The 21,986-nt window shown below is 38.0% G+C and overlaps 2 long non-coding RNA genes across 3 annotated transcripts in view; one reads left to right on the top strand and one right to left on the bottom strand.

Moving 5' to 3' along the window:
- The window catches only part of LOC109027349 (uncharacterized), a 32,753-nt gene extending 18,443 nt beyond the window's left edge, over positions 1-14,310 (bottom strand). Inside the window, exon 1 of the long non-coding RNA XR_002006510.3 lies at positions 13,722-14,310. This is a non-coding gene — a long non-coding RNA (uncharacterized lncRNA). The remainder of the gene's footprint in view (positions 1-13,721) is intronic.
- The window catches only part of LOC109027348 (uncharacterized), a 143,693-nt gene that overhangs the window by 55,833 nt on the left and 65,874 nt on the right, over positions 1-21,986 (top strand). The window lies entirely within an intron of this gene.

The following is a 21,986-nucleotide window of genomic DNA, read 5'->3' as shown; positions in this document are numbered from 1 at the left end:
GACAACACAAGCAAATACCGCACATACATTATAGAACTTGATTCTCACCAGCCTGATAATATCAGTGTGTCTCAGGCTTTCTAGGTAGCATCCACTGCTCTAAACACCTCAGTATTCACTATTTGATTTATTTTTTCTTAACCTTACAAAAGAGGAACTACTATCAATTCCACCTTAAAAATGAGAACACTTTTGATTACCTCTGTAAAAAAGAAAAAAAAGGAAAAAATGAGAAAATCAAAGCTTAGGAAGGTTAAACAATTAGCTTAAAGTCACACTGGTAGTAAGTGGTGGCACTGGGATTTGAGCAGGCAGGCTAGTCTTCACCACTCTTGTTATTATACATTCTACACTCTTTTACAGAGGAGTTAGTTGAGATTCTTTAGAGGTAAATCAAATCATGTTACTCTTATTCAGTATCCTTTGGTGAGTTCCCATTTCTATCAAAGTAAAATCCACATTCTTTATTATCATGTACAAGGCCCTCTGAGTTCTAGCTCCCTGTTACTCTGACATCACCTGCTGCTGCTTTCTTGTTCTCTGCCAGCCATAGCTGTCTCTTTGCCCAACATGCCAGGCAACACTCTTCTGTCTCAGGGCTTTTGCACTTGCTGTTTCCTCTTTTGGGAATGGTTTTTTTTCTCAGCTATCCGCATGACCTCAGGCCTGGTGAAACATCGCATCAGGAAGTTAGGGACTAGTCTATTCCAAGTTGCTACCTTCCTTTCTACTCCTAATCTTGACACTCCCTATTCTTCTTCTCTCATTCCTTATATTTTTTCTTAAATGTCTATATTTTTAAATCCACCTATTTATTAACAGTTACTTTTCCTCTTTAAGATATAAACATCATGGAGGGCAGGTATTTTTGCTTCCCTGTTTAAATTGCAGCATCAGCATTTACAATAGAACGTGGCATAGTAACAGGCACTCAATAAGTATTTGAATGAATGACAAGAGCTTAGGAAACTCACCCAAGTTCACACAGTTAGCAATAGGTGAAGTGAACTTTGTTGCAAATCCAGTATTGGATTTATCCACATATCAAATGCGTAAACCATCTTCCTGGGCTCTTCTTAGAATTCCCTTGGTCTTTAATTATAATAGACTGAGTGAACATGAATAAACAAACCAAACAGGAAAAAGGCAGCATTTGTTACTGTCTCTTAAAGTGGGGTACTTTAAAGTGAGATCAAATCAGAGGCCAGGTCAGCGAAAGGGGACACTGGTCTTTAACAGAAAGGGAGTTGACAAGTGATGAAGTCAGGAATGTGCTGATGTTTCTGGGCTGCGTGAAGGGGCAAAGTGTGGGAAGGTCCTGGATGAAGCTGGTGTTGTGTTAATTAATTAGGGTGGGATGCCTGTGCATTAAGGGGAGGAAGGAACCAAGGGGACTGATTTGGAGTAGACTGGAGTCTCAAGTAGCATTTACAAAGGATCCTGGAGGCACAGGAAGGATGGGAGAAGTGTTGGGTACAGCTCAATTTGGCGAGTGGCCAAAGAAACATGTCCGATATTAGTGAAAACAGGCCACAGCTGCTGCACTTTACAAGCTAAATGGCAGGCCTTTCCTTAGCCCTCCCCCACCCCAGCCCATCTTATGTCTTGTAATAGTTATTTTCTTCCTGAGACAGCCAGCCATAACTCAGTTCTCACTTGAGGGCACAGGAGAAGCAAAGGGATGCTGAGGCTTCATTGCTAAGGGAAGAGGGTTCAGAGCATGAATGAAAACTCAATTTCTCCTGAAGCTGAGAATTTAAATGTTAGTGTGTTGAAGACCCACCTCTTTCATTCCCAGGATCATTTTTAAAAAATCACGGTTATTTCTCTTTAATCTCATGATATCTAAACTTGTCATTTCTAAGATTTCTAGAATACTTAAAAGTCTTTTAAAACTGTTTTCCTCTTCAAAATGTATTTGTACATTTTGTATATTTGTATATTTTTCCTTTCTAGAAAAAAATCCTAGATAGTTCAGAGTAAAATAAATGTGTGCATATATATATATATATCTATATATATATCTATATATATATCTCTCTCTATATATGTATATATACACACCCATATACGTATACTACACTGGAGTGTTTAAATATAGAAAGAACAAAAACACTGAAAGAGAACACATGTTGTTACTAAATAATACAATTTGGTTAAGCTGCTTGGTAGCATCTCTTCCCTCCTCTTTCTTACCCTTTTCCCACACTTACCTTACAAAACTTTGCAATTAGGTGCATGGACTCTGGAATTCATAGCTGCATTTCAATCCAGGCTCTGCCACCTTCTAGTTGTGTAACAGTGCCCGCATTATTTAGCTTTTATTTTCCTTATTTTTCCTCATTTGTAAAATGAGGCCAAAAATAATTAACTAAAGGACATTCGTAATAAAATAGTATTAAATGTTAAATATTACTATTATTTACAGACATTATAATTTTTTTTTAAGTTCAGGGGTACATGTGCAGGTTGGTTACATAGGTAAACATGTGTCATGGGGGTTTGTTGTACAGGTTATTTCATCACCCGGGTATTAAGCCTAGTACCCATTAGTTATTTTTCCTGATCCTCTCCCTCCTCCCACCCTCCACCATCAATAGGCTCCAGTGTGTGTTGTTCCCCTCTACGTGTCCATGTGTTCTCATCATTTAGCTTCCACTTAAAAGTGAGAACATACGGTATTTGGTTTTCTGTTCCTGTGATAGTTTGTTAAGGATAGTGGCCTCCAGCTCCATCCATGTTCCTTCAAAGGACATGATCTCATTTTTTATGGCTGCATAGTATTCCATGGTATATAAGTACCACATTTTCTTTATCCAGTCTATCACTGATGGGCATTTAGGTTGATTCCATGTCTCTGCTACTGTGACTAGTGCTGCAATGAACATAGGCGTGCACGTGTCTTTATAATAGAATGATTTATATTCCTTTGTGTATATATCCAGTAAGGGGATTGCTGGGTTGGATGATCTTTCTGTCTTTTAGGTCTTTGAGAAATCACCGCGCCATCTTCCACAATGACTGAACTAATTTACACTCCCACTAAAAGTGTATAAGCATTCCTTTTTCTCTACAACCTTGCCAGCATCTGTTATTTTTTGACATTTTGATAATAGCCATTTTGACTGGTGTTAGATGGTATCTCACTGTGGTTTTGATTTGCATTTCTCTAATAATCAGTGATGCTGAGCTTTTTTTTCATATGATGGCCACGTGTGTCTTTTTTTGAGAAGCATCTGTTCATGTCCTTTGCCCACTTTTTAATGAGGTTGTTTGTTTATTACCTCTTGTAAATTTGTTTAAGTTCCTTATAGATGCTGGATATTAGACCTTTAAGTTCCTTATAGATGCTGGATATCAGATGCATAGTTTGCAAAAATTTTCTCCCATTCTGTAGGTTGTCTGTTTACTCTTTAAATTCTTAAATAATTTTTGTATATATTTGGAACTTCATATTGGCTGCTCATCGTTTAAAGTCTAAAGCGGGTGGGAAACTGGTTTCTTAACTGGTTTTATACAGCACTTAGGAAAACTACTTCAACACTTTTATCATGTTGAGGAAAAGAAAATGTAATTACAGTTCTAGCCAAATGATGCTTCTTATTCTTGATGAAAATATAAATGTATATGGCATACAAAAAACTCTTCTATTTGGTGAAATAAAAGTTAATATAAAATTAAGAGCAGGTTCAACATTTAGGAAGTGAATTTATTGTTTTCTTAGTGTCAATTTTTCTTTCTGACATTGTCCAAATGTTGTGTGAAGTTGTGTTTTTTTTTTTTTTTTTTGAATAATACTCATTTGAATGCTGAGATGGTGTAAGGTCCATGACCCCAGGAACTACCTGCTGTTTAAGATGAGGAACGTGGTGGTTTATCAAGCACACATGATAAGAATGAAGATTTTACTGTAATTTCTTCCTTGATTTCTTCTAACATGAATTGATACCCATGAGGGCATCATAAAGCATGGATAAAGATTGTGAAAAATGTTGAAACCAAACTAAATCTTATGTAAGTTATCAATGAATAGATTTACCTCAAATTGCTAATTTTAAGTGCTTTATTGGTTAATCAGTTGTTCTGTGGTCAGTTGATTATTTAAACTAACCGAATTATTGATTTTTTAAAATCAGGTGCTGAGCTTTGTTAAAGGGGCTAAATATAGAAAGTTGCATAAGACAAGTCCTGCCCCCAATAGAAGTCATTTTGTATTAGGAGAGATACAAATTATCGTCTTTTAATTGTAATGCACGTGGTAATGCTATGACAATATAGGACTAGGAGGATGCTAAAAAGACAAGGGCTAATTCTTCTGGAATTAAGGGGTGTGGGTGATCTTGAAGGATGAATAGAGGTAACACAGAGTCAACTCAAAGAGCAGCCAGAGAATACTTGGTGTTTCTGGTACATGCAAATAGTCTATTGAAGCAGGAGTATAGGTTGCGTGGTGGAGACTGTCGTGATATGTGACTGGAAAAAGGATAAAGCTGAAAACAAGGCAGTGACAATGAAAATGGAGAGGAAAGTATTTACTTGATAAACATTTTGAGGTATGATAGACAACACATGGTGACTAATGGCCGTGAAGGTCTAGGGAGCTAGAAATTGGAGATAAAGTGGCTTGAGTTTGTAATATTATCTGAGATAGGAAACACAGCACAAGTTTATTTTTGTTTTATGCTTTGCTTTTGCTTGGCAAGGATGTGCGTATTGATAATTCAGATTAAAGTGTTTTGAGTTTAAATATGTTGTCACCATGCAACCAAACTACCTTTGCCTTACTGGTTCTGGTATTCAGCTAGTCACAGCACCCTCTTAACTTGTATTTGCACTGTGCCACGCATCTCATGGCTGGTCTGGTTCATTCTTCCTCTCTTACGGAATGTTGTGTACCTTTTTCAGGGCTCTTAGTTTTTAATGCTAGCGACAAGCAATAGAACTGGCTAGTATCAACTAAAATAGAACAAAGAAAGCTCTTTCTATGATTCAAATAGGACACATACCCAAACAACGTAACCCATTCCCCTGGGCACAGTATTCCAGGTGACTCTTTTGGTCCTTAGAAACTGCTAGATCCCTAACCAGATGTGAGAGTTAGCAAAAGAAGTAAACAGTTCATTTGAGTGCACCAGGAAACTTCTCTCCATTCCCAGATACATTCCTATTCCTGAGAGTTATGCACAAGTCAATAAAGATTAACTAAACAGTTGGAAATACAACTAAATAAAAGCTGAGACTTTTAAAATCACTCAAGAATATGCACATTGTAAGCCATTTGGTAGGAAACTACTGCATGTTTGTTTTTGCTCTGTTTCTTAACACAGTTTCTAGAAAAATCAGCTTTGAGACCGGGCGCGGTGGCTCACGCCTGTAATCCCAGCACTTTGGGAGGCCAAGGCAGGCAGATCATTAGGTCAGGAGTTCCAGACCATCCTGGCTAACACAGTGGAACCCCAACTCTACTAAAAATACAAAAAGTTAGCCGGGCGTGGTGGCGGGTGCCTGTAGTCCCAGCTACTCGGGAGGCTGAGGCAGGAGAATGGCGTGAACCCAGGAAGCAGAGCTTGTAGTGAGCCGAGATGGCTCCACTGCACTCCAACCTGGGTGACAGGGCAAGATTCCGTCTCAAAAAAAAAAAAAAAAAAAAAAAAAAAATCAGCTTTGGCAGAAAAATGGAAGATCCTCTGTAAATGGATACTTGAGAGCTTGGGCTGTGTTCATAGTTTTCTTCTTAAACTGAAAGCCTTAATTCACACTACTGATGGATGAGCTATATTTTTTCTCCCTTTAAAACTAATTTCTAACTATAGTATAACATGTAAACATAGGCTGGGGTGCGGTGGCTCACGCCTGTAATCCCAGCACTTTGGGAGGCGAAGGTTGGCAGATCACTTGAGGCCAGGAGTTTGAGACCAGCCTGGCCAACATGTGAAGCCCCATCTCTACCAAAAATACAAAAAAATTAGCTGGGCATTGTGGCATGCACCTGTAAACCCAGCTACTTGGGAGGCTGAGGCACTCGAATTGCTTGAACCTGGGAGTTGGAGGTTGCAGTGAGGTGAGATTGCACCACTGCACTCCAGCCTGGGTGACAAAGCGAGACTCCATTTCAAAGAAAAAAAAGGTAAACATATCAAAGTGGCATATATTAAACAAAAGCATATTTTAAGAGTTTTTAAAACAGATGAAGGCAAATATTCTTTTGGCTTATAAATTTCTATTTAGATGTTAGTCTAAGAGTACTTTAAGGTACATATAATTGTGACTAGTATTTAATTTTAGAGAACAGTTATCCAATTTGTGGACTCAAGAGATAACATGAAGTTTTAAAAAATGTCATTAACTTTTTACTTTTGGTCTTGTAATTAATTTGTGTATTTTTTCAGTATGAGGATAGAAAAATGAAACAAATCAATTCTACTCCCTGAATATAGCTCTAGTACAAAGTCAGGTGGAGTTGAGAAGATTTAAATTACTCTGGAAACTGGAATAAAGTTTCTAATGATGTGTGCATTTAGATTTATTTACACCAGTTCTTCCAGTTACAATGTAGAATGAAAAATGGATTTAAATTATAGGAACCATACATATTTCAATGCTAGAATGTCTTCATTGGAGAGAAAGAAATACAGAATCAATAATTTAATAATATTTTTTTCTTGTAATTTGTACAAGTGTATGGGCTACACATGCAATTTTGTTACATGCATAGATTGCGTAGCCGTCAAGTCAGGGCTTTTCGGGTATTCATCACCCAAATAACGTACATTGTGCCTATTAACTAATTCCAAATCATCCTCCCTCACACCCCTTCACCCTTCCAAGAGTCTATTATCTATCATTCTACTCTCTATGTCCACGTTAACACATTTTTTTTTTTTGTTTTTGGCACACACTTACGAGTGAGAACATGAGATATTTGTGTTTCTGCTCCTGGAGTGTTTAGCTTAAGGTAATGACCTCCAGTTCCATCCACACTGCTGCAGAGGACATGATTTCATTCTTTTTTTTAAATGGCTGAGTAGTATTCCATTGTGTATATATTCCACATTTCCTTTATCCATTCATCCATTGATGGACACTTAGATTGATTCTCTATCTTTGTTATTGTGAATGGTGCTGCAATAGACATATGAGTGCAGGTATCTTTTTGATATATTGATTTATTTCCCTTTGGATAGATACCCAGTAGTGGGATTGCTGGATTGAATCGTAGTTCTATTTGAGTTCTTTGAGAAACCTCCATACTGTTTTCCATAGAGATTGTATTAATTTACATTCCCACCAACAGTGTATGAGAGTTCCTTTTTCTCTGCATCCTCACCAACATCTGTTATTTTTTGTCTTCTTAATAATCGTCATTCTTGCTGGTGTGAGATGGTATCTCATTGTGGTTTTAATTTGCATTTCTCTGATGTTGATAATATACTTTCTTTATAAAGAGCTAAAAGTTGATTTATTGAAAATCTTCAAATGCTTTAAATATCTGTCTAATAACTCTTATTTGTGGTTTCCAGAAGAAGAATTGAGCCAGCATTGCTGGTTGTTCTGCTCAGAGGAAGGGCTCCTCTCTGGCATAATCAGTTATTTTACTCATTTCTTTTTTTAACATTAAGTTTGAGAATTTACCAGTTGCCAGAAAAGGGAAACAAAAGTTTTTTTTAGATATAAAAGGCTTAAGAAGATATTTTTAAAAAGTTTTGATAGTTGAGTTCATTTAAAAGTTTTCAAAAGTATTTCAGATTTGACTAATGTATTTATGTCAGAGTTCCTGTTAGTTTTGAATAATTTAATTTTCAATTCGTTTAAACTTGAATGTTAGTACAGACTATAAAAATAATAAAATTAGTTATTTAAAAATGATTAAAAACTATCATATTAGTTTTAATTGATCACTTCAGTTTTATTTTTTCCTCAGTTGAGGTTACTAGCAGAGCCATTTCTAAATACATTGTTGACATGCAGAATTTTCCCTCAGAGAGTAATCTTCTCCTTCTTACCATGAGGCCAGAAACCTCATGTATTTCCTGAAATAAGATTACCCACTGTAGAGCCTCCATCTCATGTTCTAGAATTTTCTTTCATTCTCTCTGTTAAAACTTCTTTTGTCTTTCCTCTTGGTTTTGAGCTCTCTTCCTAGACCATCATTAAAGCATTAATGGCCAATATGCCTTAATAATAAGTTACGCCTTCCAGGCAACATCTTTCTACACTTCCAAGAGAAAGTAATTTTAAGGAAAAAAAAATCAGGAGTGCTTTATTTCAAGGGGAACCTTTTCATTATTTCCCCAAATCATACTTTTAGAATCTGCTTGCCTAGTTTGGTGCAATAATTCCTAATAATCCCACAGAGCATTTTATGGGTCACAACCTGAAACCATACAGGAATGCTGCCTTGATAGGCATTGTAATACTCTAGGGCAGTGGTTCTGAAAAGATGATTATGTCCCTTTCCCTCCTCCACCCCGAAGATATTTGGTAATGTCTGTAAACATTTTTTGTTGTCACAACTGGGGAAGTGCTACTGGCATCTAGTGGGTAGAGGCCAGGTATGCTGTTCAACATTCTATAATGCAAAGAGTATCCTCCTACAAGGATTACTTAGCCCACAAATGTGAATAGTGCTGAGGTTGAGAAACCCTGCTCTAAGACAATACCAGCCTAGGATGCAGATAATTAATCTAGCCAAAAGGCTTTCTTTTTAGTCTGGAATCAGAAGTGAAGTAAATTTTGATTGACCACTTAGAGTGGCGCAGCTATTTATGAGATAGTCTACTACATTTTTGCTTTGGCAGAGATAAATAGTTAAAATATATATACTTTCAAATTGGAATTTAAATTAAGCATTTTGTAATAAATGAAACAGGGAACTTTAGAGTTTTGCCTTGGTCATTAATATTATAGTTTTAGAAGTAACACTTTTAGTGCTTTTCCTTAGTGTTATTTCCCCACTCAGATTCTTTTCATTTTCTCTAGTTTGGGACAGATAACCCAGCAAGCTTCTTGAGTTTGTGTGAATGCACAATATTTATTAATATTTACTATATTTTCTTCTGTTTCTTTAAGTTACATCTTTCTATGTTTGAGTTTTTCAAAGCTTTCTATAGTTTGAATCATTCACTAATTTATTCATTAAATAAATGTTTATTGTCAATTGATCCAGATAAAGTATGTTAGGGCTACAATAATGAATAAAATGGACAAAAATCCATACAGTCAAAGAGTTTATATTCTAGTGGAATAGAGAGACAATAAAAAAAATACACCAGAAAATTGCACAGGGATGAGTGCTATGGAAACAATTAAGACAGAAAGAGAAGGGGGAGTTTCAGGGTGAGGGATGGGGGGTAAAATCTTAAATTGATTGACAAATACAGACAAACTGAAAAAGTGGCATCTGAGCAAATACCTGAAGAGGATTGGAGATGTGCCATATGGAAATCTGGGAGAAGTACGTTCCAGGAAGGGGAAACTACAAGTGCAAATGTCCTGAGGCTGGAATGTACTTGGTCTGTTTGAGGACAGCAGAGCAGTCCGCATAGCTGGAAGAGAGTGAACTGGAGATGAAGAAGAAGCAATGAAGTTAGGGAGGTGATGGATGAAAGGATCATGTCAGAATTTACAAGGTTGTTGGAGAGATGTTGGCTTTTACCCTGAGTGAGAGGGGGAGCCATTTGACACTTTTGAGAAGAAGCACAACAGAATCTGACTTGTGTTTTAAAATGATCACTTTGACACTTATACACTGTTGGTGGGAATGTAAATTAGTTGAGACACTGTGGAGAGAAGTTTGGAGATTTCTCAAAGAACTAAGAGTTGAACTACCATTGGGCCCAGCAATTTGATTACTGTACATATACCCATGGGTTCTACCGAAAACGTGCACCCATATGTTCATTGCAGCAGTATTCACAATAGAAAAGACATGGAATCAACCCAGGTGGCCATCAATGGTGGACTGAATAAAGAAAATGTGGTACATATACACCATGGAATACTATGCAGCCATAAAGAATTAAATCATATCCTTTGTGGCAACACAGATGCAGCTGGAAACCATTATCCTAAGCAAACTAACACAGAAACAGAAAACCAAATACGGCATGTTCTCACTTATAAGTAGGAACTAAATATTGGGTACTCATGGACTTAAAGATGGGAAAAATAGATACTGGGGAATACAAGTGGGAGGAGGGAAGAAGAGGGGCAAGAACTGAAAAACCACTTATTGTCTACTATGCTCAGTACCTGGATGATGGATTCATTTGTACTCCAAACCTCAGATCATACCTTTGTTACAAAGGTATGATTAGACCTGCACATATATCCCTGATTCTAAAATAAAAGTTGAAAAAAATTATCAAATATTGTTGTAGAATTCCAAAAGAAGATAATTTATTAAACTCACATTTTAATAACTAAAATAAATAAATAAATATATAAAATGTTCACTTTTGCCCACTATCTGGAGAATAGGCTAGTGGGGAAAGGGTAGAAACAGGAAGACCAGATAGAAATCTGTACATGGCATATGGACCAGGGTGCTCAAACCTAGAGGTGGTAGATCTATTGATGGATTTGATTTGAAAACAGGAGAGGAGCCAAGAGTGTTAGCCAGAGCAACTGGGGGACCAGTGTGGTAGACTGTTTTACTGTTTACCAAATATTTTAGTTTCACTCCATCTGGGCTCCTTTCCCGTGAGGGGACAATACACCTCTGCCCTGTGGAAAGTGGGAAGCCATGTGACTTGCTTGACCAATAGAAGTGGTCAGAAGCTTTAAGAGCCAGCACTTGGTTCGTGTGTCATTTTTCCTTTTGCCACAAACCCAGTAATTTTCCAGATAAAGGTTATTCTGTCATTCTGGCTCCTGGAGTAAAGCTGATGTGGATGGCAGCTATAGGAGACAGGCAGAAGATATGCAGCAAGAAATCAACCTTTGCTTTTGGAAGCTGGTACAGTGTTAAGTTCGTTTATTGCTTCAGCAGAACCCAGCTGAGCCTGACCAATACAGATAGGGTTGGCGTTAACTGAGATGGAGATGTCTGCTAGAAAAGCAGGTGTTGGATGTGTATGGAGAGACCAGGAGTTTCAGTTTAGGTAAGTGAGATTTGAGATGCCTTATTAGACATTCAAGTGGAGCTGTCAAGTAGCTGGTTGTCTATAAAGAGCTGGAGTTCAAGGGAGAGGTCATGGATAAGGATCTACATTTGAGAGTCTTCAGCCTGAGATTGAACAAAATTACCAAGGGAGTGTATAGATGTATAAGAAGCCCAGGAACTGAGGTTGGGAGTATTCCAACAATGAACAAATGAGACTGAGAAGGAGCAGCAGTAAAAGAGGAGGAAGATTAGGGAGCATATTATCCCGGAAGCTAAGTGAACAAAGTATCTCAAGAATGATAAGCTTGTCATATGGTACTGATACATCAAGTGAGGTCAAGACTGAGAATTGACTTTGTGATGCAGCAATGTGGAGGTCACCAATGACCTTAACAGGAGCAGCTTGGACAAAGTGGTCTGTAGGAAAGCCTGAATGAAATGGGTTCAAGATGGAATGGCAGGAGAAGAGTGAGACAGCAAATATAGATAACACTTTCAAGGAGTTTTCCTGTAATATGGAGCAGAGAGTGATAGCTGGGTGATATGGTTTGGCTCTGTGTCCCCATCCAAATCTCATCTTGTAGCTCCCAAAATTCCCATGTGTTGTGGGAGGCAGGCAGTGGGAGAGACCTGGTGGAAGATGACTGACTCATGGGGACAGGTCTTTCCCGTGCTGTTCTTGTGATAGTGAATGGGTCTCATGAGATCTGATGGTTTTAAAACTGGGAGTTTCTTTGCACAAGCTCTCTCTTTGCCTGCCGCCATCCATGTAAGACGTGACTTGCGCCTCTTTGCCTTCTGACACGATTGTGAGGCCTCCCTAGCCATGTGGAAATATATATATAAGTCCGTTAAAATCTCTTTTTCTTCCTAGTCTCTGGTAAGTCTTTATCAACAGCATGAAAATGGACTAATATACTGAGGAAGGAAATGGGGCAAAAAGTTGTTTGTGTTTTGCTTTTTTTTTGGTAAGATGGGTAAAGTGAAAACCTACTGATTTGCTAATGAAATGATCCAAGAGAGGAAAAACAGTTGATAAGGCAGAAGAGGGAGGGAGAATTGCTGGAGACATGTCATTTAATAGGCCAGAAGAGATGGGATATGGTACACAAATGGAGATGAAGGACCACATACAGTCCATTTACAGGAAGAGGATGGGAAGGAAAGTATGAGGATATAGATGGGTGTGGGGTGAGAGCTTGTAGAACTTCTGATTGCTTCTGTTATTTTCATTAAAAATGGAAGCCAGGTCATCCACTGAGAGTGAGGATGGGGAAAGAGCTGCTAGAGATTTGGCATAGTTGTGTGTTTTTCTCCATCTATGTTCAGTTGGATGTAATGTAAGTGTGGAGTGATGGAAAGATGCATATAACCATGGTTGGAGGTTTTCCTAGCAAATTCAGCAAGGCAAAGGAGGATGAAGTGTTTGGGGGTGTATTCAGGGGAGAAATTACAGTGAACAACCATGGAATTTTAGGTGGGTAAGGAGAGATGTGAGGAACTGGGGGCACTGAGAGACAGTGAGAAGGCGGTACTGTGAATGGATTGGTGAAGTTGGAGAAGTAGAAGGAATACATTGCAAAAACAGAAGCTGTTGGTCAGAGAATGGGCTGCTTAAAATTGAGATTCTAGAAAGGCTGCAATTGGTAATGGCAAAGGCTAGGGTATGTCAATGGAAGTGAGTAGGGTGTAGGACAAGATCCTGGAAGCTTTTTGCACTGAAGTTGCTCTATTTAATTCATTTCTTTTTTCTTAAGCATTTTCTTTCACTGAAACTCCTCAATTAAACTCATTTTTCTTGCGAGTTCCATCCATATGGATTTCAAATCTAATGAAAATTTACAAAGCCAAATTGAGTAAGGAAGCAGTTTGTTGAGTATTATTTCAATAATTAAGATGTGTTCATATCAAAGATGACCTAATCACTCATTAAAGTCCCTAAATATATTAGACAGTTAAAAATTTGTTATTTATTTGTTTAATATTTGGCTTCATGCTACCTTTATAAATTATTATCTTTAATATCACTCTTCTCACCATCATCTATTGAACTATTTATATTCTTAAGATCTTGTTTAGTGTTGGGTAGTCACTAATTATTAGGTTGTGAAAATCATATAGGAGATACCTAATTATCAAAAAACGTGAATGTATTGTTTATCTGAAACAATGGAGAAAGTCCTGTTTTATACTTGACAAATCACAGAACTATAAGTTAACTTTGAAGCATCAGGGCTTCAGGTCAGTTTCGGATGCTTAGAAAAAGTTGAAGGTAAATCATTGAATTTATATGAAAAAATAATTACAAATAATTTAAAGTCTGAGACTAAGAATGAGACTTACTGCTAAGGAGAAAATACGGTTATTGATCCTAACCTGACCGACTTTATGTCAGTCTTTTACATTGACATTTGATTGATATAAATCTCATACAACCCCAAATTTTGGATTAGCTTTTTTCCAAATGATTTCCAATGAATGCGAATTCATATGTATTTCTAATTTACATGTATGTCATATACATTTAATTTTATGACTGATTCTGAGGTTGTTAAAGGTCTCTAAGGCAGAAACTGTTATCTCCCAATTATCCTTCTCCTTTCTTTAATATAAATACCTGATTTTGTCATAGCATTTTTCAGCTTAAAGACTGCATTTTCCAGGCTTGAAAGCAGCCAAGTGAGCTTTGGGACTAGGTTGGGGAATTTTAGGTGGTTCTCCTTAGAAGTCTTCTTTAAAGTGAGCGTGCATGCCCTTCTTTTCTCCCTCTGTCTGGTTTCCTGGAACTCAGATGTACACGTGATGTCTGGAGCTCTGGTAGCCATGTTGGATGATGAGATGAAGGAGTTACTAGCACTAGAATTGGCAAAGAAGACCTGGAAGGTGCCTGGGTTGCTGAAGAGCTCATGAAGCCACTGCATCAGCCTGGACTGCTGAATATCAGTTTTCTTGACAGAACAAAATTTTATTTGTGTAAATCACTATTTTCCAGGTCTCTCTTAGTTGCAGCAAAATTCAATTTCTACAGATAAAGTAAGAATCATTCGTTCTCATCCCACCCATATGTCTTTTAAAGAAATTTTTCTTTTATTGACTGCTCTTCTGATACCTCCTCATTTCTCTATAACTTCCTAGGAAAAGACAAACTTTGGGTGGGCCGCTGTTTTCATGTACAAGGTTTCTAGCCACTTGTCTTGGTGTTCCACATCTATGACAGCAGTTTGATCTCATTATAAGTAACAGCTCAAACAGTAGTTCTAAATGAGGATGAGGGTGGGGGAGTTGTAGAATCATTTTGGGGAGTTTTTCCAAACCACACATTCCTAGCTCCATTATCTCTGCACAGATTCTGATATTCTTCTATCAGCTCCCATTCGAGACTCACTTATCTGTAGCACATCCGCAAGTGTTTACTTGCTTCCAATTGGCAAAATTTAACATTAAAAACAAACCAGGAATTCTGTGAAGTGAAAAACTGCCTAGAGCATTACAAGGTAGTAGAAAAAAGGTATACATTTTTTAATGTTTTAAAATCCACTTAGAGGCTCACAACCTTTTCATTTAAATGTGTCTTGAATCTTAGTTTGAAAAGCCCCAGTCAAATATAAGTGGCCTAATGTAAGTGACTATATATTTTTTCTCCACTAGTTTCTTCCTAGAATTCCTCCTTTAGAAATATGGGGAGAAAGTATGGAGGAAGACACTGGGCTGTATGTCTGTCAAACCACTATTTTTCTTTTTGTTATCACACTTTCAGTAATATATATTAAACACTAAAGCATATGTGTTGCTGTGCTAGGTGCTATATGCATTTGCCAATGGCAAAACACAATTATCTCCTGTTTCCATCGGAAGCTCTTCCAGGTCTCTGTGGGAGGACTCAGGGTCTTCTTTTTACTCTCTTGGTGGGTGGCCTGTTGATTTGGGCTTACACCTCTCAGCATGTACTCATTAGGCTAAGCTGTAATTAGACCAAGACTGTGGCATTCTTTGCTTTGTCTACAAGACATGGTGATAGAAGAGACAAAGACTGGATTATATATACCTGATATATTTGATGAAGAAGTAGTGTGTTCAGGACAGGTGAACTCTATAAATAAAAATAATCAAAATAGAATTAAAAACTGAAAAGAGAGCAAGGTTACATATAACAAGGAAATGACCTTACCTCAGAGGTGTGGCAGCAGCATTGCTGATTTTAAAATTGAAAAAGAAATCGTAGACTGCCTTCAATGATTAGTTCCACAATTAGAGAGGAACTAATAGGATGCAAATACTATACTTGTGTGTACTCAGAGCATTGCAGAACAGTGTCTTGTGCAAACCATATGTTCAGGGAATGTGTATTATTGACTGATTACTTTCTTTTAAGTAGTAATTTTGTGCTTTGGGTGATACTGAAAGTTCATTTCAATCTGAGTATGCTTTTGATTTAAAAAAATCTTATTTGTGTAACTTTAATTGCACAGTCTTATATTCTTTGCTAATTTATATAAGTTGTGTGAAGTCCAGGATTTATTAATATGGCATTCAGCACAAGCCTTTAATAAATAATGGGTGGATTAAGTAAGTACAAGGAAAAAAACCTCAGCATTTTTCTGAGATTTGACTTTTTGCCTTATTGATTTTCTTTTTACCTTATTGACTAAGACATAAGCCTTAAGTACTGGATTTGAGAGAATGGCTGTGGTTGTCAGCTATCTACCTGAGTCCAGTCTCTCCTCTGCTTTAGTGAAGGGAATACTGCCAGGCAAATGCTAAGACTTCACTTCCCATTCTTCCTTGGCTTTTGAGTGAAAGTGACTTGTGTCACATCTGGGCTGGCTGAGGCTTTTTATAAGTGCACCTGTGGGGTTTTCCATGCTCTTCTCCAGTTTCTGCCCACTGGATACAGATGATAATGCGTCACTAGAAGATAGGAGAGCCACACAGCAGGTTGAGGAGAGAGGCCCATTAGTATGAATACCAGCCCTCTGCTGCTACATATGTGAGAAATAAATTGCTATTGCTTTTAACTGACTAAAATGTCCAGGTCTATTGATTACATAAATTTATTTTAACCAGTACAGATTTTAACTTATTTATTTCATATGAAAATTAATTATTCAATCATTAAAATACTAATACATAATTAAAGTAGAAACAGATATATACTATGTACTACAAAAGTCTGAAAAAGTAGCTGATTTAATGACCACTTTCAAAGATGGGAAAGATTTTAGAAAAATGAGATTTCTGGGAGCAAACTCATAGGGTGGAGACTGTATCTTGAGTAAAGATCTTGATTTTTGGTGCCTGAAAATGACGGGAGTTCTATTCCTTGTTTTGCTGCTCAAGTAGCTGTGATCCCAGGAGGCTGGGCTATGGTTTTCTCATCAGTTGAAGGAGGTTAGCCTACTGCTACTTCCAAAAAGGCTAAAATTAGGGAAGATACTCTATTTTTGATGAGTTGCGGTAGTTTCTTGGGCAATTTGAGATTATCGTTGGTTTTTCATTAGCTCTGTCCTATCACAGCTTGCTTCTGTTGCTATACACAATGTTTGTGCTTTGTGAATTATAAGTAAAATGTCATCAGATTTTCTAAAAAAATTACTTAGCTTTCTTTAAGCCTCTTGCTGTAGTATATTTTTTAATTTATAAAATTAATAGTGCATGGAATAAGTGTATTGACTTACACATTTAATAGTATACTAAATAAGTCTATTTATTTCTATTCAGTAGCATATTTAATACTGATGTAGTTTAGGCCGTGCCCCCACCCAAATCTCATCTCGAATTGTAATCCTCATAATCCCCACGTGGTAGGAGGTGATTAGATCATGGGAGCGGTTTCCCCCATGCTGTCCTCATGACAGTGAGTGAGTTCTCACGAGATCTGGTGGTTTTATAAACAGCACTTTCCCCTGGGCTTTTCTCTCTCTCTCCTGCCACCTTGTGAAGAAGGTGCTGGCTGCCCCTTCTGCCATGATTGTAAGTTTCCTGAGGTCTCCCTAGCCATGTAGAACTGTGAGTCAATGAAACCTCTTTCCTTTAAAAATTACTCAGCGTCAGGGAAGTTCTTTATAGCAGTGTGAAAATGGACTAATACAAATACATTTAATAATATTTGGTACCATATTGAATAAATGTATTTTCCTCATGTCTGGGTTTAGGTCATAATGAATGAGCTGGATTATTTGCTGTAAAGTTCTTTTCTAAAAACTGAGATGTATTTTTACAGGAGAAAGTTTGCCCAAATGCTATAAAGGGGAAGCACTAGGCAAAGAAGAGGCAGACTGTCCAGTCGGCTCCAAGACAGACACAAGCTGGGAGTCTTTGCTTTCACAGGATAATTCCTTTTAATCCAGTACATAGTAACAATTTTTGGATTTCTTCTTCAGTCTCAGTTCTCCCCTCTGCAACTGTTCTGTTCTACTGCACCATGCTGGCACTGTGGTTCTAGGAAACACCCTGACTCTAGGGCCCAGGTCCTGGCATTTTTTTTTTTTTGAGACAGTGTCTCACTCTGTCGCCCAGGCTGGAGCACAGTGGGGGACTCTCGGCTCACTTCAGCCTCCATCTCCCAGACTCAAGCTATCCTTCCGTCTCAGCCTCCGGAGTAGCTGGGACTTCAGACGCACGCCACTGGCATGCGAGAATTTTTACTTCTCCAGGTAGGGAGGTATTGCCCAGGCCCAACCCGCTGCATGTGCAGTGCCTCACTTGTCCAGTAGGGGCGCCGGCCACACTATGTTTGGTTTAAACTCTAAATTACCTTTGGGTCTGGGGTCCAGACTGTAACGTTCTTTCTCTCTGCAACCACTCCTGAAACACATTTTTATTTTATTTTAAATCCTTAATTTATTTTATCTACTTATTTAAAATTCTTATAACACTATTACATTAGTTGGCAGATTGCATAGGAACAAAATAGTACCTGAGGCTCTGAGTTTTTAATTATGGAGTAAAACATTTGATTAAGATACAGATGTTCAGAATAAGGTTCCTAATTCCTTTTCTTTTTCTTTTTCTTTTCTTTTTTTTTTTTTTTGAGACGGAGTCTTGCACCGTTGCCCATGCTGGAGTGCAGTGGCACGATCTTGGCTCAATGCAAGCTCCGCTTCCCGGGTTCACGCCATTCTCCTGCCTCAGCCTCCCCCGAGTAGCCGGGACTGTAGGCATCCGCCACCACGCCGGGCTAATTTTTTGTACTTTTTTAGTAGAGACGGGGTTTCACCGTGTTAGCCAGGATGGTCTCAATCTCCTGACCTCATGATCCGCCAGCCTCGGCCTCCCAAAGTGCTGGGATTACAGGCGTGAGCCACCGCGCCTGGCCAGGTTCCTAATTCTTAAGAGCTGGAGTCATCTTTGCCTAAAAATTTGCTGTTGCCTTGACAAATTGTTTGGTCTGACTCTGCCAGCACCCTTCTATTTTTAAAAAGGGTATTTTGGCCGGGCATGGCGGCTTACAGTTGTGATCCCAGCACTTCAGGAAACTGAGGCTGGAAGATCGCTTTAGAACAGAAGTTCAAGATTAGCTTGGGCAACATAGTGAAACCCTGTCTCTACAAAAATAAAGACAATCAAACAAACAAATAAAAATGGTATTTGTGTTTAATGTGTCATGAATGAAACATTTTCCTTCTCCTTCAGTTTGCAGCTGAGAGGGAAGTCCTGACATTACAACAGCATTGTCCATCATACAAGCAGCATTTGCAGGCCTGTTCTTCCTCTCCCACTGCCAACTCATTATGGATATATTGGGATGCATAGGTATCCAAAGCTCATTAAATACACAGTAAAAAGTTGGACAGGAGAAAAAGGGGTCAAAATCTATGCAGAACTCTCTCAGAGAAGCTAAAAGGCAAGAAGGTCAAAGTTTCCCTGTGTGTGTTTCAAATTTTTTTAAATGAAAGAAGACACTGTTTTTATGTTCTGTGTGTCCAAACGTTAACAGAATGAGAAACACTTTTTGTTCACATTCCCTTGTAACCTTGAACTGAGAATGTTGAAGTTTTCGTCTTTCTTTTTTATTGCATCCCACAAAAAGGTTATTCCAAATGCACTTGGCAATGTTCAGACAAGCTATTTCCTAATTCTCAAAATAGCTTTTGTTTTGAGTGTTTCCCAAAAGTCTTAAAATATGTTCATGTTCATGAACTGTATATATGCTTCATTACTAAACTTTTGGATTGAAAATCCTTAAAGGAAAAAATGAAACTTGAAGAGCAAACATTTTTAAATATTGTAAATCTAGATAAGCAGAAAAGCACATTAAAATATCTTTTTACTAATAAATAGAAATCAGCTTAAAGTTATATACTCAGAAAAGAACCTCATCAATACTAGAAAGTTAAATTTTTGTTGTTCTTATTGTAAATCATACTAATTTATTGAGTTTTCAACCACAGAATATTTTTACTTAACATGAAATTACTCATGGAGTGGAAAACAAAGTAATATTATGAAATCATTCAAAACTGCATGTCCTTTTTGAAGCATTCCACGTAGTGTGGATTTTCTTCTAAGGTAACACATTCTATTTTCTGAAATTGTAAACTCATTCATTTACTCATTCAACAAATACTCATTGAGTCCCAGCTGGCACTGTACTGGTACTGGTAATATAATAGTGGAGGAATTAGACATTAATTAGAAATAATCACACAAAACTATGTAATCACAGATTGGGACCTGTATGATGAGGGAAATAAGTTGGGAGTCTTGAGAGACCTGATTGAGGCTGAAGAATTGGGAAGAACCTTGTGAAGAAGTAACCCTTGAGCTGTGATGCAAAGGATGAGTAGGAGTCAACCAGGCACACAGTGAGCCAGGACAATGTGTACCATGGTCCTGGCATGAGGAGCACAGCATCTGTGAGGACCTGAAGGAAGACCAATATGCCCAGGGCACAGAAGGTGAGGGAGGCTGTGTCCCCTGAGTTCAGCCAGGTCTGGATCTTGTTGGATCTGAAACTGTGCTGAATATTTTGATTTTATGTTAAGCCCAAAGTAAGTTTTTAAGGTATTTTAAGAAAAAAGGGAGAAAGACTATATGAGCATTTAAAAAGAATTGCTCTGGCTATATTGTGGAGGATAAATTAGAGAGGGAGCTAGGTGTGGATGACAGAAAGCCAGATGAGGAGTTGTATTAGTCCATTCTCATGCTGTTGTGAATAAATACTTGAGACTGGGTAATTTATAAAGAAAATAGGTTTTTCTTTATAACTCACAGTATAAAGACTCACAATTCCACATGGCTGGGGAGAGCTCAGGAAACTTACAATCATGGTGGAAGGCACCTCTTCAGAGGATGGCAGGAGAGAGAATGAATGCCAGCAAGCAGAGGAAATGCCAGATGCTTATGAAACCATCAGATCTTGTAATGACTCACTCACTATCACAATTACACGATGGGGGAAGCCGCCCCCATGATTCAATTACCTCCCACTGGGTCCCTCCCATGACACCTAGGGATTATGGGGATTATAATTCAAGATGAGATTTGGGTGGGGCATAGCCAAACCATATCAGGGACTATTAAAATGGTGCAGGGGAGAGTTGTCAATAGTAGCGGTGGAGAGTAAGTGATAAGTACAGAGGTTCAAGAGATTTTTAGAAGCTAAAATCAATAGGAAACTTTCTAGAGGTCTCACATAGTGAACCTTAGAAGTATGGGCAAAAGCCTAAGTTGATGAGGCACCCATCTTCTTCTTTGTTGAAAGGTACATGGCATTTATGTGACATCAGCAGAGGCGGCTGCTGAAGAAGGTAGACAGGTAATGGGCCATTGTATGCCAGAAATTTCAATCAGAAACAGAACAGCCAAAGTTAAGGCAAGATAGTGGCCAAGCTAAGGTGAGCAGCAACAGCTGGGATCTCTCTTGGGAAGGCTCCTTGAATGAAGCAACTAAGTTGACATTCAATGCAGGTTGTTATATGGGGTGGTTTAGATTCTCAGGCAGATCTGCTCATTTGCCAAAGTAACCCTAGAAAGCTAAACCTGCCAAGCCACCTGACTTATCTCTGTAACTGTTTGATGTGTTCTCTCTCTTTCTACGTTGCAACACAATAGTCAGGGTTCCTCATCCCTCCCTCACTGAAGAGAATTTAATGTTCTAGAAAGATTTTGGAATAGGGAGTCAAAAGGTTGGGGGCTAAATGCTAAATTTTAGTAGTGTAAATTTTAGAGGTACAATTTCCCTCCTATTTAAACTATGGTTAATAAGATCTACAACCTTGCAGTGTGGTTGTGAAGATTAGGTAACAGGTGCTCTGCAAATGGTAGCAACAGCAATAATAATAATAAGTAATCATTTTTTATTGTTGAAATATACTTTTCTTTCACATCTTTTTTTAAATAGTTATTTTTGAGATAACTTTTTTCACAATTATAGCTTCAGCTATATCTTTATTTGGCAAATGTTGCATACTAGTTAGGTGCCAGATACCATAGAAGGTGATGAAGATAAAGTGCAGGAGATGAATATATTCTCTGTCCTCACAGACTTTTTACTTTATTTTAAATTTTCATTTTATATGTATATTTTTTGAGACAGAGTCTTGCTCTGTTTCCCAAACTGGTGTGCAGTGGCATGATCTCGGTTCACTACAATCCTCTAGTGCTTCATGCAGGGGCAATGGTGAGCACCTGCTAACTTATAACATTCCCACCAGCCTCCCTCACTTTCAGTCTATGCTGCCAGCCCCTGTTATATTAGCCTTCTGAAAGCATTGGTGTTATTACTTCCTGCTTAAGTTCAGTGGCTTCTCCTTATCTATCAAAGTGGACTCTGTAGCCTTGTATTCAAAGTTTACTGTAACCTAGTCTCATTTTATGTCTCCAGCTTTTTCTTCTATTATTCTTACCCACGTGTCTTAATGCAAACAATATTGGCCTTTGG

This window comes from Gorilla gorilla, chromosome 5 (assembly GCF_029281585.2).
Source record: "Gorilla gorilla gorilla isolate KB3781 chromosome 5, NHGRI_mGorGor1-v2.1_pri, whole genome shotgun sequence".
Taxonomy (NCBI): Eukaryota; Metazoa; Chordata; class Mammalia; order Primates; family Hominidae; genus Gorilla; species Gorilla gorilla.
Note: the sequence above shows the minus strand (reverse complement) of the source record. Positions and strands in the feature narration are given on the sequence as shown.